A 15,739-nucleotide genomic window follows, 5' to 3' on the forward strand; every position below is an offset into this window, starting at 1 on the left:
ACCCAGGCTGACAGCAGTGGTGCAATCTCTGCTCACTGCAATCTCTACCTCCCAGGTTCAAGCGATTCTTATGCCTCAACCTTCCCAGTAGCCGGGATTACAAGTGTGTGCCACCACTCCTGGCTAATTTTTTTTCTTTTTTTGTATTTTTAGTAGAAATGGGGTTTCACCACATTGGCCAGGCTGGTCTCAAACGTCTGACCTCAAATGATCCACCTGCCTCGGCCTCCCAAAGTTCTGGGGTTACAGGTGTGAGCCGCCACACCGAGCCTAGAACCACTCTTAACACTTGAAACGGCAATGGCCCCAACACACACGTGGTACTTGTTGTGAAAAATTATCATCCTTTGTAAAGATAACGGTGAGGATAAAACTAAGATGGATGGGCAAATGAACATCATTTGGGAATGCTAAATTAGATAAGTAGATACAAAAGAATTCTTAACTTCCGAGTGCACACCTTACACACAGATAACAGGAATTGAAATTCTGATCGTTCAAGTCAAACCTGAAGTCCTTCTTCCAAAATTTTCCTGAAACATTTGCAAAACTTTTAAACCTACTTTGCAAACTGGAAAATTTACAAAAACAATGAGATTAGTTCATTTGGGTTTCATCTTAACCAATATTTTTCTCCTTTACTTATGGTTGAAGCAGGTAGAGAAAATAAATTTTACCAATAATTATATAATAGTTGTTGCTTTCCAATTATAATATCCTCTCCTTTTATCTTATTTACTTCCCATTAACAACACTGTATCTGACTTGGTCTCATAAACTGCTATGCATACACACACACACAAACACAAATTTTGGATGTATGTGTATATACTTAAAATATGTGTTTTATATATATAAAATTATATGTAATATGTACTTAACATACTGTGCACACATGCACACAGACAGCATGCAAGAGGAAGTATTGCTTGGTTTTCAGGTTATTCCGCTTTTAAAAAACAATGCATTGCTTTTTATACCTCCATTTCTAACCACCAACTTACTCTCAAAACTTTCCCCTCTGTACTCCTGTAAAACATTCTTGTATGACATAATGGTTATGCATCCAGTATCTGAAGCCAGACTATCTGGGTTGCAATCCTGGTTTACTTTCCTTTATCTGGATAACCTTAGGAAGTTGCTTGACTTCACTGTGCCTCAGTTTCCTCATCTATAAAATGGAGATCATATGGCATCTACTTTGTAGGATTGCTGTGAGGATTAAATAAGTTCATATGCACAAAGTTTAGAATAGTACCTACCATATAAGAAGCAGTGAACAATTAGATATTACTATTATCGTTGCCATTGGCTTAGTTAATACTATGTGTCTACAACTAAACTACTTTGTTAAAGATTTTCCAAGTACATCAATCTTTCCCTTTACCTTCACCATTCTTCACTAACATAGCAGAAGAGTTTCACTACTGTTATTTTCCACAAATGCTTCTGCCAAAGAAAGTTCTCAGCATGGTTATAGAGAGGCACTGTCCAACAGAGCTTTCTTTGATGGAGGAAGTATTCTATATCTACATTGTTCAATACTAGTCACCAACCACGTGCGGTTAATGAGCACCTGAAGTTTGACTAAGGAATTGAATATTTTATTAAATTTAATTTTAATTTTAATAAAAAGGGCTATAATGGCTAATAATTCTCATATTGAACAGCACTGTTATGGAGGATTTCGCAGTCACACCAAGACTTGAATATGTGGCTCTACCTCTTACCAACTCTGTGACATCTCATTTTCCAGAGCCTCAGTTTCTTAATATGTAAAATGGAAAGAATAATACCTCTCACCTAGGAAAAATGCAATCATTATAAAGATCCTAGTTTAGCGCAATTTCTATTAGTTTTCCCATCTCCCTACCCTCCGTTAAATTGGTATTATTTGGGCAGAATGGCTCTTAGAATGGCCAGACACACAGCAGAAAGAACCTTTAGCTCTTTTTAGATTTCAAAATTAAAAGCACTACCCCCTCAAGGTTTCCACTTGCTCCACTGTAACTTTCAGTCTTGAGTGGAAATATGATGTTGCTTTTTGTCAGAGACCCCTGAAAATGTCTGAGTGTCTCTCAAACAGCAAGAAACTAAGAGAATCCTCAGGACACTCTCACACTCCTAGAGCTGCATATGGGGTCCCCAGCAGCCATGGTCATGGAGAGCTCATATGTACAAGCTCCCCCAGATGGTGCGCTATGATCCAGCAGCTTCTTGTTGCTTGCTCATCAAAAAGCAATCATTGAGAGCCTCTGTTCCAATCACCTTGTGATCTGGCATCAATATCTTCATTATATGGAACCAATCTCAAATAGTTGGGGACTTCCAGGAGATCCTCTTTACACTGAAAACCCCTCGCAATTACGTTTTTTAAAGGTGGTAGAAGAAATGTTCATGTATCATGGAAAGAGAAGTGCAGTCTCTTCCAAAGTCTTCAAGGACATGGTCATAGGGGTCGCAAGACACAACCTCAGGGCAAATGTGAGCAGTAAATCATAATCCCAGGTCTACGGTGAAAAACTTTAGGAGTACAGATTGACACATTAGCACCCCTAAAATTGGAACTTGATTTCAGAAGGGCAAGATGGGGGTCTAAGATACTTTATCAGCAGCCTCAGTACTTTTCTGGAGTTTTATCCTCTTTGGTGAGAAAAACTTCTTTTTGATGCTTCAAAAATTTTAGCCAACTTGGCTTCTTACCAGATCCTGAGCATAAACACTTTCTGGATATCCACAACTATATCCAAATGATATGTCATGATTGTACCAAAAATAGGAAGAACCACACATCCACCCAACCATTATAACCTGTATGCCCAGTGAATTGGGGGTTGGAGGACTGCATGGGTGAGAAATATTGATTTTGCCCAACTCTGGGATAATCTATCCCTAAAAGAAAAAAAACGTCCAAATTATGTGAGACAGCATGGTGCTGTGGCAAAGCAGTGGCTTGTTGTCACCCACTCCTTATCACTCAGTGACTTTATGTGGGATTTGGGTCCAGTTACTTGACTTTTTAAGCCTCCGAGTCTGTAATCTGTGGATAATACTACTTTATTTTGAGTATGATAAGGATGAATTACGCAACGTTGGAGCGCTTAGCACAGTGACTACTATGGGTTGATAGTCAACAAAGATTTGATTTCTTCACTCCTTAAATATTTTGAAATGATATTATGATCATTCGATTTAGTTTCCACAGCTAGCCCAGTCTGTCCAAAAGGATTCACTTTACCTTTTATCCAGATTTCAAAAATGGGTTAATTATATATTAAGCTGGGATATCAACATCAGCAAACTTTGATTATGATTTGGAATTTAGTAGTCCTAAGCAGGTAATAAGGATTTTGTTTTTCCCTGATGCATAAGTTAGAGGAGTGAAACATCCAAAATACAGGCTTTGGGCACCATTTGCCTGGATTAATACAATTTCTTCACTGAATTCCAGCCTCTTATTGTTGTTACTGAAGAGATCATCTCACTATGGGTTTTGATTACATCAACCGTATTCTCCTCTAGGGCCTTCTTAAATGGGCTACAAATAAGGAACAAGACCCTTCGGAGCAGCTTTGAAGGCCTCTTCGGGGTCAGGATGACATCCAAGGAAGGCCTCACTTCCTGTGTCTCCTTCTGTGTCTCTTAGCAGGCTCCTCTCATGCCTGCTTGACCAACATCTTATTCTCCACAAAACAAACCTCCGAATTTGCCTCAATCTTTAGGTACCGTGGGAAGCATTGAAAAAATGATTTTTCAGGCCCATTCCAACTCTGCACTTTTGTGATTTTAAAGTTATCCAAGTGTCTCAACCATCACTTGTTCACTCTCCCATCATAGCTATTTTATTCTTTTCAACAAGTACCAAAGTGGGAACACACAACCTCCTTTCATTCCCATCCTATTGCCTCCACAAGGCTTTATGCAGAGTGGAAAGTAAACTTCTTTAGGTTCTCAACTTAAAACTGTAATTAATAAAAAAAAAAATTCTTCCTGATTTTTAGCTATTTAACTTGGAGAACACCCAAACCCAGTGCTGAGCATGTAATTACCACACCATAACTACCTGTTAATTGATTGACAATGCTAATATTATCATTCTTTACATTTCACATACTTGTTCAGTGTTTTACCTGTTGTCTATTTATCCTCCGTGCCTACCTCCATTGTTGTTTTCTCTTAAACTACAAACTGCAAAGCACAGAAGCCATGTTTCTTTGACTCAGTGTGGATAATAGGCTGTAGAGAGATGCTTAAACAGGCTTTTCAATTGATTGATTAATACAATGATTGATGGATGGATAGAGGAAAGGGTGAATGCATTACAGCATTCTCCATTTGCTATTCCAACAGGATAAATTTACCAAAAGGGTCTCGCTCTGCGTCTGCCCCCTGAACAAAGCGCCAGAGGTAGGTGAGTGAGAGGGGTCAAGGAACAGCCATCCCTACTGCACACAACAGAGGAGGATGTCTTGCAGAGGATACGGCTTCTTCTTTGGCTAATTGCTGCAAAACATCTTTTGAAGCAAAGTGGTTATTTTCTACTATTTCTTGGTCATTTTTCCCAGGGTAACTTGAAGTTTTTAAATTTAAAAAAGAAAGAAAAAATCCAATGAACCCTACATTTTTTTAACCCCACACTTCCTAACTTTGAGTCACGTTAAGGGCAACTGATTCCCCTGCTATTGATAACGTATTTATTCATTTCCTAGAGTAGTACACATTCCATCCACAGACTGTGTAGGTTTCATAGGTTTTTATATAGGTTTCATAAACCTGTAAAAAAGGAAAAAAGAGATAAGTAAAATATTTAATTATTTAAATTGCCAGATTTAATTTGTAACGCACGTTAATTGCAAGTTCAAATTAAGGACCTTGGGACTCAAAATTTTGTTTGTTTGTTTGTTTTTGTTTTTGTTTTTCTCTTTTGACCAAATTGAGGAGCAGGCAGGACTAGCCACACAGGAGCAGAAGACAGATAGATCTCAGGGTTTTCATGCATTCTGGCTAGAAGTATAAAACCATGTGTCTGCTCATGTGTGCTACTTCCAATGCAACATGCAAGAGAATGAGTTCCTTCTGGAGATACGTCCCTGTGGGCATTCCAAGGGCACTAACTAAAGGTCCATTACTCTCTCTGCCACTCAAGAAAATGCAAACTAGACAACAGTCAAATGTATTTTTCAATTGTTCATTCATTCATTTATTCCACAAATATATATTATCTACAATGTGCCAGGTATGGTGCTAGGTACTGCCGATACACAGGTGAAAAGATATACAAACTCCCTGCTGTCATGAAGCTTACAGTCACATTGTTTGGTCCTTCGTTTGCTAATAGTTAATTAATTGGACACAGCATACCTTGATTATTCTCATTTCTTCTCTTTGGCTCCTTGGCACTGGTATGGAGACTGTAGAAAGAAGAGAAAGAAGCAGGATCTAAGCTAATGGAGGGATATGACTCAATCCTCTACAAACTCTGAAAGTCCACTGGGTAGGGAGGAACTGGCCAGGATGGAGCCTGTGTCCTTCCCGTTAGCACTGGGGCCATCACAGCAATGTGGCTCTGTAGTCACTCTAGAAATCGTCATTAACCATTCATGGTCAATGGAGACTCATGGCTCTTAGTAGAGGCTGCCATAATATGCTATTGTAGAAGAATATTTCATGACAAGTTATGGTCGGATTGTTAACTTTGTAAAGCAATTTACAAAGTATTATCTGCAGTATGATACAATTTCGGTTAAAAGCAAAAACGTATGTATGCACAAAAAAAGATAGCTAGAATATATGACAACATGTTGGCAATGGATATAGTTCTGTTTAGGATTGTGGGTGCTGTGTGTGCATGTGTGAATACATGTGAACATGTATGCATATGCTTTTCAATGTTTTCTAAATTTCCTACAAAGAAAATGTACTAAATCATTTAATGATGGGGAGAAAAATTGTATCCCTCTCCCCAGAAATCTACATCAAATATTACTGCAACAGAAGGTGGGCTCCAATGAAAGAGGAGCCAGACACCTATCTAGGCAGCCTCTTCCTTCTCTGTGGTCTAGGAGATGATATTGCTTGACCTGTCCACACTTGGAAGTACAGCTCTGAAGCTTTTCTTGTCAAATTTTACTCAGACCTATTAGCCCAGAGCAAAGTAGTAACCACAATTTTTCAAACTCTGCTATTAAGTGCAGTTATGGGTGGTATTTCATCACCTACGAATAGTTGGTAATTTTTACAATAACACATTCTACCAAAATAAATTACACATGTATCAAAAATGTCATTAACAGAAACTTATCACAATGATATCAAACATACGACCTTTCAGCAAGTAAGATATATATGTGTGTGCATATATATATATGTATATATATAGTGTATATATATAGTATTTCTAAATCCGCCAAGGTATTATCCCAACCTGAGACATATACATTAAAAAGAAAGAATGTGCTAAAACAAAAACAATGGTATAGCATACTTTCTTCCATTTCAGTTTGTTTATTCCAAACTGAATCCCCACTCCCTTTGCTTGGAGGAAGTACAAGGCCATTCTCCAGTGAGGGGAAAGTAAATGATTGTGTAAACTCAGAATCAGCCTGTCACAAATTGGCAAATACAATTAATGGTTAGTTATCTACAAAGACTTCAGTCCTGTCACTTTTCAATTTTCTGGTCAGCATTCCAAAAAGGAACCAACTCTAATTAGTAAAATAATTCTTCAGGTCTTTATAGAGCTGATTCTCTATAAAGCTCTGTGAAAAGCTTGTTTTGGTTTTGTTGTTTTGTTTTAAAAGTTATTATAATTCACTTACTCCAATATGAGAGATAAGAGCACTTACATACTTAACCTACCTTCTAACTAGAAAAAATATTTTCAAAGATTACTATTATGTTTTTAAGCACGCCTCTAGGCGCACCGAGTTTCTGCTGTCATTAGGTAATCTGTGCTGAATGGTAAAAAAAGCATGTAAACCTCACAGATAAAAAGTTGTATTTGAAAGCTAATATGAGATTTGCTTCACCCATGTGAATCATCTCGGGATAATAAAAGAATCTGATTGAGAAGATGGTATGTATAGCTAGCACATAGTCAAAATTACAGATGTACATGTAAATGGTTAAAATTAATTACTGGCTCCATTTAGAAAAAGAATCTCCTCTGGACAAAAGAGGGTTTGAGTACATCTCCCTGTTCCTCACTCCTCTACCTTTGAGCTTTTTGGGGGCCAGAAATGCTAACCTTAATTAATGGAAGACCCACTAGACCCCAGGCAAGGGTTTGGGTCCCAGGCCCAGGTCTCCTCCTGCGTCTCTCCCGGGAGTAACGAGCAAGCGGGCTTCATTACTGGCAGCTGAGGGGAAGGGTCACTGGGAATGGATTTGCAGGGCCCTCATTGAGCGATCACTCCATGCTGAGAGGAGCTGGCCGTACTCTCGGACACCTGGTCATTAACATTGCTAATTAGCAGCCATTAATCAGGGCGCTCGCTTTTTTTTGTTGTTGTTGCATGTCACCGGCTCAGAGGAACCAAGTGAATAAGAAGATTGTTTCATTACCTCCACAAGAGGTAGAATGAAAGCAGTTCCCATCAGCTCAAGATGAGATGGATTAAGGGAAAGGTTAGACAACAGTTTGAGATGAGCTGGGGAGGGGGTGGACGGAGGGGGCCGGGAGACCTGAGCTGTCTGCCCAGGGAAAATCAGTCACCTATAATTAATGAAATCTTCTGCAACCTAATTCTAATCACCGTGTGAGCGGCTCTTCAACGACCAAATTTTTGTATTTTAAGAGCTTTATTTTTTTTCTGTTAGTACAGGGAATTATCTTTAAGTTATTTTAATTCTGTTTGATACTCAGTAGGTTTTAAGTTTGGTCTTTTCAGCCTTCTCATTCTAAATTCATCTTCTCCTTCCCAAAGATTATGAAGTCATTTAAAATTTTAAGTAGTTATAACTAAAACACTTTTAGAATATCTTCGCTATTTTATGGTTACTTTCCAACCAATGGTCAAAAAGTAATTTTTTAAATAATTTATTCTACAGTGTTTAGAATGAGAATAAGAAGAAGAAATGGTTTATTCTTACTACTGACTGCACCCAAAAGTCAAAAGGGAATAAAAAGACTCTATCAATTTGTATATAATAATACTGAGAAGAATAACGTCGTTAAAAAGGGCTACGGAGTGTGTGTGTGTTTGTGTGTGTGTGTGTGTGTGCGTAAATAAGTTGGGTTCTTCTTCTTAATTCAAATGTAATGTGATAAACATTCTTTAATGGAATGTTTTCTCTTCTGGAATGTAGTGTTTTGTGTATATACCATATTACATTTATCTTAATTTCTGGAAAATGGAAATCTTGGTAACAGATTGCATATCTCACAGTTGTTTTAGTTGTCATTTTCTATCTAGAAAAAATGCTGTGAGAATACTTATTTAATTAGCAGCTAGTTAGCTATGAATTCATTCTTTTATTAAAATGGGTTCACCCAAGAACTGCAAAACAGATCTTGACTTACGTGGGAAGCTCTCTTTATTAAAGAAACAGTGAGCATTTCATCCACCTTTTTGCTATGTTTTGCTCTGAGTTCCATGGTGGGTTACAAAATGTGGTTTGCAAGTGGCACTAAGTGACTGGAAAGCAGAAATTGCCTAAGTATTTAGTAGTGTTGTGACCTCATTTGGACAAGTGTAATAAATATATATTTGCACATATAATATGAACCCCTGCATTTTCAAAGCAAAATTATTCATTTAATGTGCCCTACACTTCAAACAATAAAAGGCTAAACCTGTTTTTTATGTACTAATTTGTTCTGTTTATGAAGAACTATGAAGTTTTGGGGGGAAGGAAGCAAGTATGTAAAACTAATCTGTAAAGCATTTCAATTGGGTTGGAAATCTGTAATATGATTTCTAGGACTTCATGGGAAAGTTGAACGCTCAAGGGGAAATTACACAAAGAACAGCTGAGAAAAAGTTGCATTCTGGCACAGAATCATGCAAATGGGGCACATTCTTCAGTTTTCTCATGACGGATTGCCTCTGAAACCACTGAGCCAAGCTGCAGCAATGCTAATGAGGGAGATGCATCAATGAACAGTGTCATCCCAGGGGCTTCTAAAGGGGACAAGGGGGGAGTGGGGAGGACAAGAGGGACTTGGAGAAGGAGGAAGGAAGAAAGGAAGAAGAGAGGGACAGACAGAGAGAGAGAGAGGGAAAGGAAGGAGAGCAACTGAATTTTTAGTAATTAGGCTTAGGTTATTAAAAAACAAAACCAACTTAGCAGGTAGGATGGAAGGTACAAAATGAACAGCACTATAATTCTATCCTTTTAAGATGTGAAGGATTTTAAGAAACAAAGTAAGATGGGAGAGAAAACTTTTTAAACTATCTGCCTGTTGAACAAAAAAATTAAAGTTGGAAGCTAAAATGCTTCTGCCCAGAGAATAACTTGTGTGTGGTTTCTTTACAAGGACTCCAGACTATGGTGAAAAAGACTAGGGGATCATCTATGCCAGAAAAAGAAAAGTAGCACTGTTTCAGTCTAAACTTCTTTGTGGTTGCAGATTTCTCATTTAAATATTTTTTTAATTGTAAAATCATACATTTGTAGCTCATTTACAGAAATGAAAGATAGTTTGCTTGTCATTTCAATGAAGTTTTGAAAGATTTTTTAATCTTTATAAGCATACACAAAAGGATTTGTTTTTTAAAGAATATTTCTCTTGAGATTAGCAAATGATTACTTGTGTAGAGTTCTGTGGGCAGATATATCTTTCTTGAATTGCCAAAACCATACATATCACTTGCTTCCATACCCACCTAGTAAATATCAAATTGATAATTGGCTTTGCATTTTACTTCTATTCTGACTTCCAATGCAGTATGTTTCTGGTGGAAATTAAATCAATAGCTACTTACTGAGTGTTTATTACATCTAAGGCACTTAAAGGCATTTTTATAAAGAAATTTTTAAAAATATATAACACTGAAGTTTCAGACCTTTAAAGTGACATCGAGTTTCCAAACATTATGAGTTAACTCCCTTTATAATAACACCACAGTGAGCACAGCCAGTTTGGTATTGATGTGATGTGAATTGCATGGTTTACTTCCAAAATGTCCCAGTGACATGTACTCAGTGCTGTTTCAATCAAAAGCATAGTTAAAATGCATTATCGTTTTCTCTTCAATATCTTATTTTATGAGCATTTAGCTTTTTAAAAATGTGAACAGTCAACTGTGCGCCCTGTTTGCTAGCGCTGCTATTTCAGGTCCTTTAGCTAGGTAAATAAACAATTTAAATTGAAAAAAATAAATAAATAACTGTGGCAAATTTAAATTCTTTAAGTAGCAAAGAGGATATAAGGAACTCTGCTCTAACACATCAGTATAGTTGATGCTAGAGTAAGATCCACTTTATTATTTTGCTCAATTTCAACCAATAGGAGCTTCATGATTCAGAATTAAAGCTAAAAAAAATCCCCAACTCACTCTATTGTGTATTGTAGTTCATATGGTATAGTTTCCAAGACCACCCACAGTTCTGAGACTGTCTAATGGAAGATTGTATCAGCTGCTGTACCTAATGACAACTAGATGAGTTAAGAATGAAGTGTTAGCATTCATGGTACTTGTGGGCATGAAACAGATTACTCACATCATTTTAAAGATAACCTTGAATGAATGCAAAATGCATTCATTCGTGTGACACACTACTAATCAAGTACATTATCTATTAATATTAGCTCAAAAAATAAATTTCTAAGATAAAAAGTTGAAATCTATTGTATTAAAGGATCTGTTAACATGTATTTAGACAATTTTAAATTATACATTAATGGAAACTGCAAGGCATGTCTCTGACATCTCTCAAAGTTATTTAACAGCATAATCATGAACAATGTTATTAATTGATAGTTCACTATTGTCCGTCACACTTCTAACAGATCCCAGAGTGTCTCAAAAAAAAACAAAAACAAAAACAAAAAAAACTTGCCCTCTGGAAAATCTCTAAAGGAGAGAGAATACATTTAAACCACAAGACGCACGTGATAAAGGCTGAGGCAGTCGCTTTTCTTGCTCTCCTGCCTTCTTTCCAAGAAAAAGCATTTCTTTGAAGTTTCCTGTTTTGTTTATTAAATCCCGATGGTTTGCTCTACAATATGGCCATGTTAGGCTTAATATAAATATGATTTAAATGACTATTTAATTTGCTTGCTTGCTTTTAAATCTTAAAGTAAAAATGATACTCCAGGAAGATGCATCGTGTTAATTCCACTGGGGAATACTATTATCCAGGATGAGCGGGTGTGGCCATCAATGAGCTTGCCGCTTGTCAGAAGAAACTCTGGTCCGAAGCCGGGCTGCAGACTCACTGTGTGGTTTTGGGCAGGTCAGTCCTGTAGCTGTTTTGGTCCTCAGCTTCCTTATGTGTAAAATAAAGGGGTTAGATTAGGCGTTTGATCTGTAAACTCTTTTCACTATTTGGATGTTGTAACAATTCTGGTGACATTTTGTTTTTCAGTAAGGGGAATGGCTACTACATGATTCGGGTAGATTAACTCTGTGAATCTTTTCCAGTTTAAGGATTGTGAAAGTGCATGGCCTCCATATGTGAAATGTAAAAATAAAAGCCTACTTACTTTTTTCGCAAATTTAATCCTCCAAAAGTTTAAGTATCAAAACCTGGAAAAAAAATCCTACTTGTATTTCCTGTTGCTTTTGCATGTTCAGTAAAACCAAGTTTAATTTGAAACAAGTAGTCATAACCCTTATTAATCAAACCTTTTTCCTGCAGCAAAATTCCAAGAGGAAGATGCAGAAAGAAACCAAAAGACTTTTAATTGTTTGTGTTTGTGCATTTTAAAAATGTCTAATTTGTACACAGTTAATCCTTAGACTCAGTGTCCAATACATCCTTAACTATAGCAGTTTGGTTTCTAGCTCAGGCTCTGGAATCAACCCTGGGTTGAAATCCTACCTCTGTCATGTAGTTATGGTGTTATTTATCTTCTCTAAGCCTCAGTACTCTCATCTGTAAAATACAGATAATAATAACAAGACCTCATTGAGTTTGGGGAAGGAAAAATGAGATAATACATGTCAAGTGCTCAGCACAGCGATTGCTCCAAAGGAGATACCATACCTCACTAATGTTGTCTTTTATTAATACCATTACCAGATGGTGAGAACTGATGCTCCCCTTAACATTACAGGCTCATTGTCAAAGTAAAACAGGTTCATGAAGCATACTGGACATTTATAATAGGAAAGAACTCAGCTCACTTAGCCAAATGTTGCCCAAAAAAATACTGTCTTTGATCAAAAATCTTCAAAAAATACTCTCTTTGATCAAAAACCAAAGGGCTTCCATACTTCCTACCCCACTCCCCTGCATGATCTCACCCCCAAGCCAATATCATGGTGCTCAGCCTATAGGACGGTCCTCTCTGCTAAGATGGTGATGACCTGCACTTTTGCCATTGGTCCCTGGAGATCACTGCCTGTCCAGCTGGCCCAGAGTGACCCACCCTGCAAGCACCCTCAGGCTCAATTGGTCAGATTCCTCATCATGCTTCACCCTCCCCTCTGTGCCATCACCTACATTTCCACCTCCTCTCGCGCCTCTCCAGGGCAGCCTTTCTTCCCAGATTTCAGTCCGGCTCTCTTAACTCCTTCATTAGCTCTCTGTTTCACTCAGCATCAAATCTAAACTACTTCACGTGGCCTTCAAGTCCCGTCCTTCTTCAGCTTCAGTTTCTGCCTCTGCTCTCCACCTACCTCCCAACCTGCAGCCATGGTGAGCTACTTAAAGTTCTCGAAACTCCCCCCACACACCTTCGCCTCCAGGCCTTCAGGGGTCCTCTCCTTCCCTGAACTTCTCCCTTTAGACTCCCCCTCACTGATTCCTGTTTTGGCCTTAAGTTCTCAGCCTATGTGGAAGCCTGTCCTGACTTTAGAAGATTTGGTTAGGGGCCTGCTCATGTGTTCTATGAAGTTCCAGTCCTTACCCTTATCAGAGTTTTTATCAAATATCATTGCAATAGACTACGCGCTTGTACCCCCATCACAGAGCCTTTCACATAGTAAGTCCTCAGTTAAGTATTTGTTAAGTAGGTTTCTTTTGTTTGTTTGTTTGCTTTTTGAGACAGAGTTTTGCTCTTCTTGCCAGGCTGGAGTGCAATGGCTCAATCTCAGCTCATTGCAAACTCCACCTCTCAGGTTGAAGCGATTGTCCTGCCTTAGCCTCCCGAGTAGCTGGGATTACAGGCATGCGCCACCACACCCGGCTGATTTTTTGTATTTAGTAGAGTCGGGGTTTCACCATGTTGGTCAGGCTGGTCTCGAACTCCTGACCTCAGGCAATCCACCCACCTCGGCCTCCCAAAGTGCTGGGATTACAGGCTTGAGCCACTATGCCTAGCCTAAGTATGTTTCTTTTCTATCTGTCAGAGTACTTAGAACAATGCTAGGATCATCTTCACTTACCAATATAAACAGACACATTGATCATAAAAGTTATCTTCAATAAGCTTCATCAGGCCGGGCGTGGTGGCTCATCCCTATAATCCCAGCACTTTGGGAGGCCAAGGAGGGCGGATCACCTGAGGTCAGGAGTTCAAGACCAGCCTGGCCAACATGGTGAAACCCTGTCTCTATTAAAAAATACACAAATTAGCCAGGTATGGTGGCGCGTGCCTGTAATCCCAGCTACTCGGAAGGCTGAGGCAGGAGAATCGCTTGAACCCAGGAGGCGGAGGTTGCAGTGAGCTGAGATCATGCCACTGCACTCCAGCCTGGATGACAGAGCAAGACTCCGACTCAAAATAATAATAATAATAATAAGCTTCATCAACTTTAGAAACTGCCATTAACCAGCCAACCACAGAACAGATACAGGCCTAAAGAAACACATCAGCACTCACCATCCTGCCATATTGTCCTGGAGAATAAAATCATGGAAGTTGTAAAGAGATCATTTTACCAAGTTTCTACTGAAATTTCTACTGAAGAAACATTTTCTAGCTTATTTATGCATCTTCTAGGCTGTCGCTTCCATCTGAAGGCTGAATAACATGGTGGGAGGAGTGTCATGGGGAGATAAAGACCATATAACCATTAAGAATGACTGGAAAGATTTACATAGTGAAGTCACAATGGGCTTGTGGAAGGTTTGAGGACATAAATATTTAGAAAATGTTTTATTTATGATTAAGAAAAACTGTGAGGTTTACCAACCCTTTTACCTCTATATTGCGTGTGGGTGTGGGTGTATGGAGGTGAGCTGAGGAGTTCTCAGACATTGTGTTTTATGACTCACAATAATTAGCTAAGAATTGCTCTTCTGTCTCTACTCTGATTTTACCCAGTGTTTTACCCAGCCATTCTCTCTCGCACATCACCTGCTACTACATGAAAATCTCAGATATCTCAGCTGTGATCACAAATGCTTTTTTTTTCTGGAATATCCATCTCAATCCATTTCTGACTATATTTCACTTTCTCCAGATTTTTGATCCCATTTTGACTCCCAGTTTTAGTTCCCATTATTGCCATTTGGATCCTAGAATTTGTTTTTCCTCGGTTTCCCCTTGATATTCATTTAGAACTTTGGTATGCTCTGTATTTGACTAATCTACAACTAGACCCCAATTCTCCTGTATGAGAAATTGTTTTTGTCTCTCTCTTACTAGAAATACATAGTTCATACACATCATGAGCCAACTTTAAAAAATAAATAGCCATTCTACAGCCAAATATTCATGGTGGACTTTTGGCCACCTGAGCCACAAACAACACAGTGGACTACGTTTCCCAAAGTGCAGGACCTGCACTGCGTGGGGACATGCCCCAGGAGGAGAGCAGTATGCAGTGGTACACTGGCATGGCATTAAATGCCACTGGTCCACAAAGTGAGAGAGTCGTTCTCTTTTCAGTTCTCTTTCAGTCCTTCTGATCACGGTAAGAACAGAGTCTCAGTGCTCATCTTGAACACCTTTCCTACACTTTACAACACCTGTAACACAAAATACCTTTCCTACAGTTTACAACACCTATAACACGAAATAATGTAACAGCAATTGCTTGCATTTATTTATTTTTTGTAGTTACTTTGTCTTTATGGTAAATTGCATTTGTGTACCATTTATAGAAGTGATATTTTTGTAGCAATTAATTTCTTTTGCATGTAGATTATATTTAAAAGGCAAGTCCATATAAAGAAAATACTATTTAAACAACAGTTTAGGTATTTGTAGCATGTAGCTGTGATAAAAATCATGACAGTGGTTACAAATAGCTGGATTTTGATAAATAACGAAAAAGGCCAAAGTTGTAGATGAAAATTACAAATTAGCACAGGTGGCAGTAATAGTTTACATATTTTCTGGCTCTCAAAATATCAGATTTTTTAAAATCAGCAATAAAAGTATTTTTTACTAATTGTCTAAGCATTTTTACTGTCATGAAAAAAATAGAATCTCCCCATATTTTTATGCCTCTCCCTTTCTTCCTCAAAACCATGAAATGATTGTCCCATAGTCTAAAGCACTCATGGATAAAACAAAAAAAAGAAAAAAGACCTTTTAGTCTCATAATTACCAAAGGAATAAGCAGAACCTTGAGAAAACAAGCTGGTGTTCAAGAAAATAATTTTCTTTGCCAGCACCTAACCACCGGCCTCTTTCTTAAGAAGAGGATGAGGCCCACAGGGTAATAAAAGGCCCTATAGA

General features: G+C 38.2%; 1 long non-coding RNA gene across 1 annotated transcript; it reads right to left on the minus strand.

Moving 5' to 3' along the window:
- Positions 1-4,674: 4,674 nt before the first annotated feature.
- LOC109028948 (uncharacterized) lies at positions 4,675-14,232 on the minus strand. The gene is made up of 6 exons (XR_004069894.3): positions 13,934-14,232; positions 11,989-12,042; positions 11,651-11,693; positions 11,057-11,433; positions 5,362-5,411; positions 4,675-4,773 (listed from the first exon to the last, which is right to left on the minus strand). It is a non-coding gene; the product is annotated as an uncharacterized lncRNA (long non-coding RNA).
- Between the last annotated feature and the right edge of the window lie 1,507 nt (positions 14,233-15,739).

This window comes from Gorilla gorilla, chromosome 2 (assembly GCF_029281585.2).
Source record: "Gorilla gorilla gorilla isolate KB3781 chromosome 2, NHGRI_mGorGor1-v2.1_pri, whole genome shotgun sequence".
Lineage (NCBI taxonomy): Eukaryota > Metazoa > Chordata > Mammalia > Primates > Hominidae > Gorilla > Gorilla gorilla.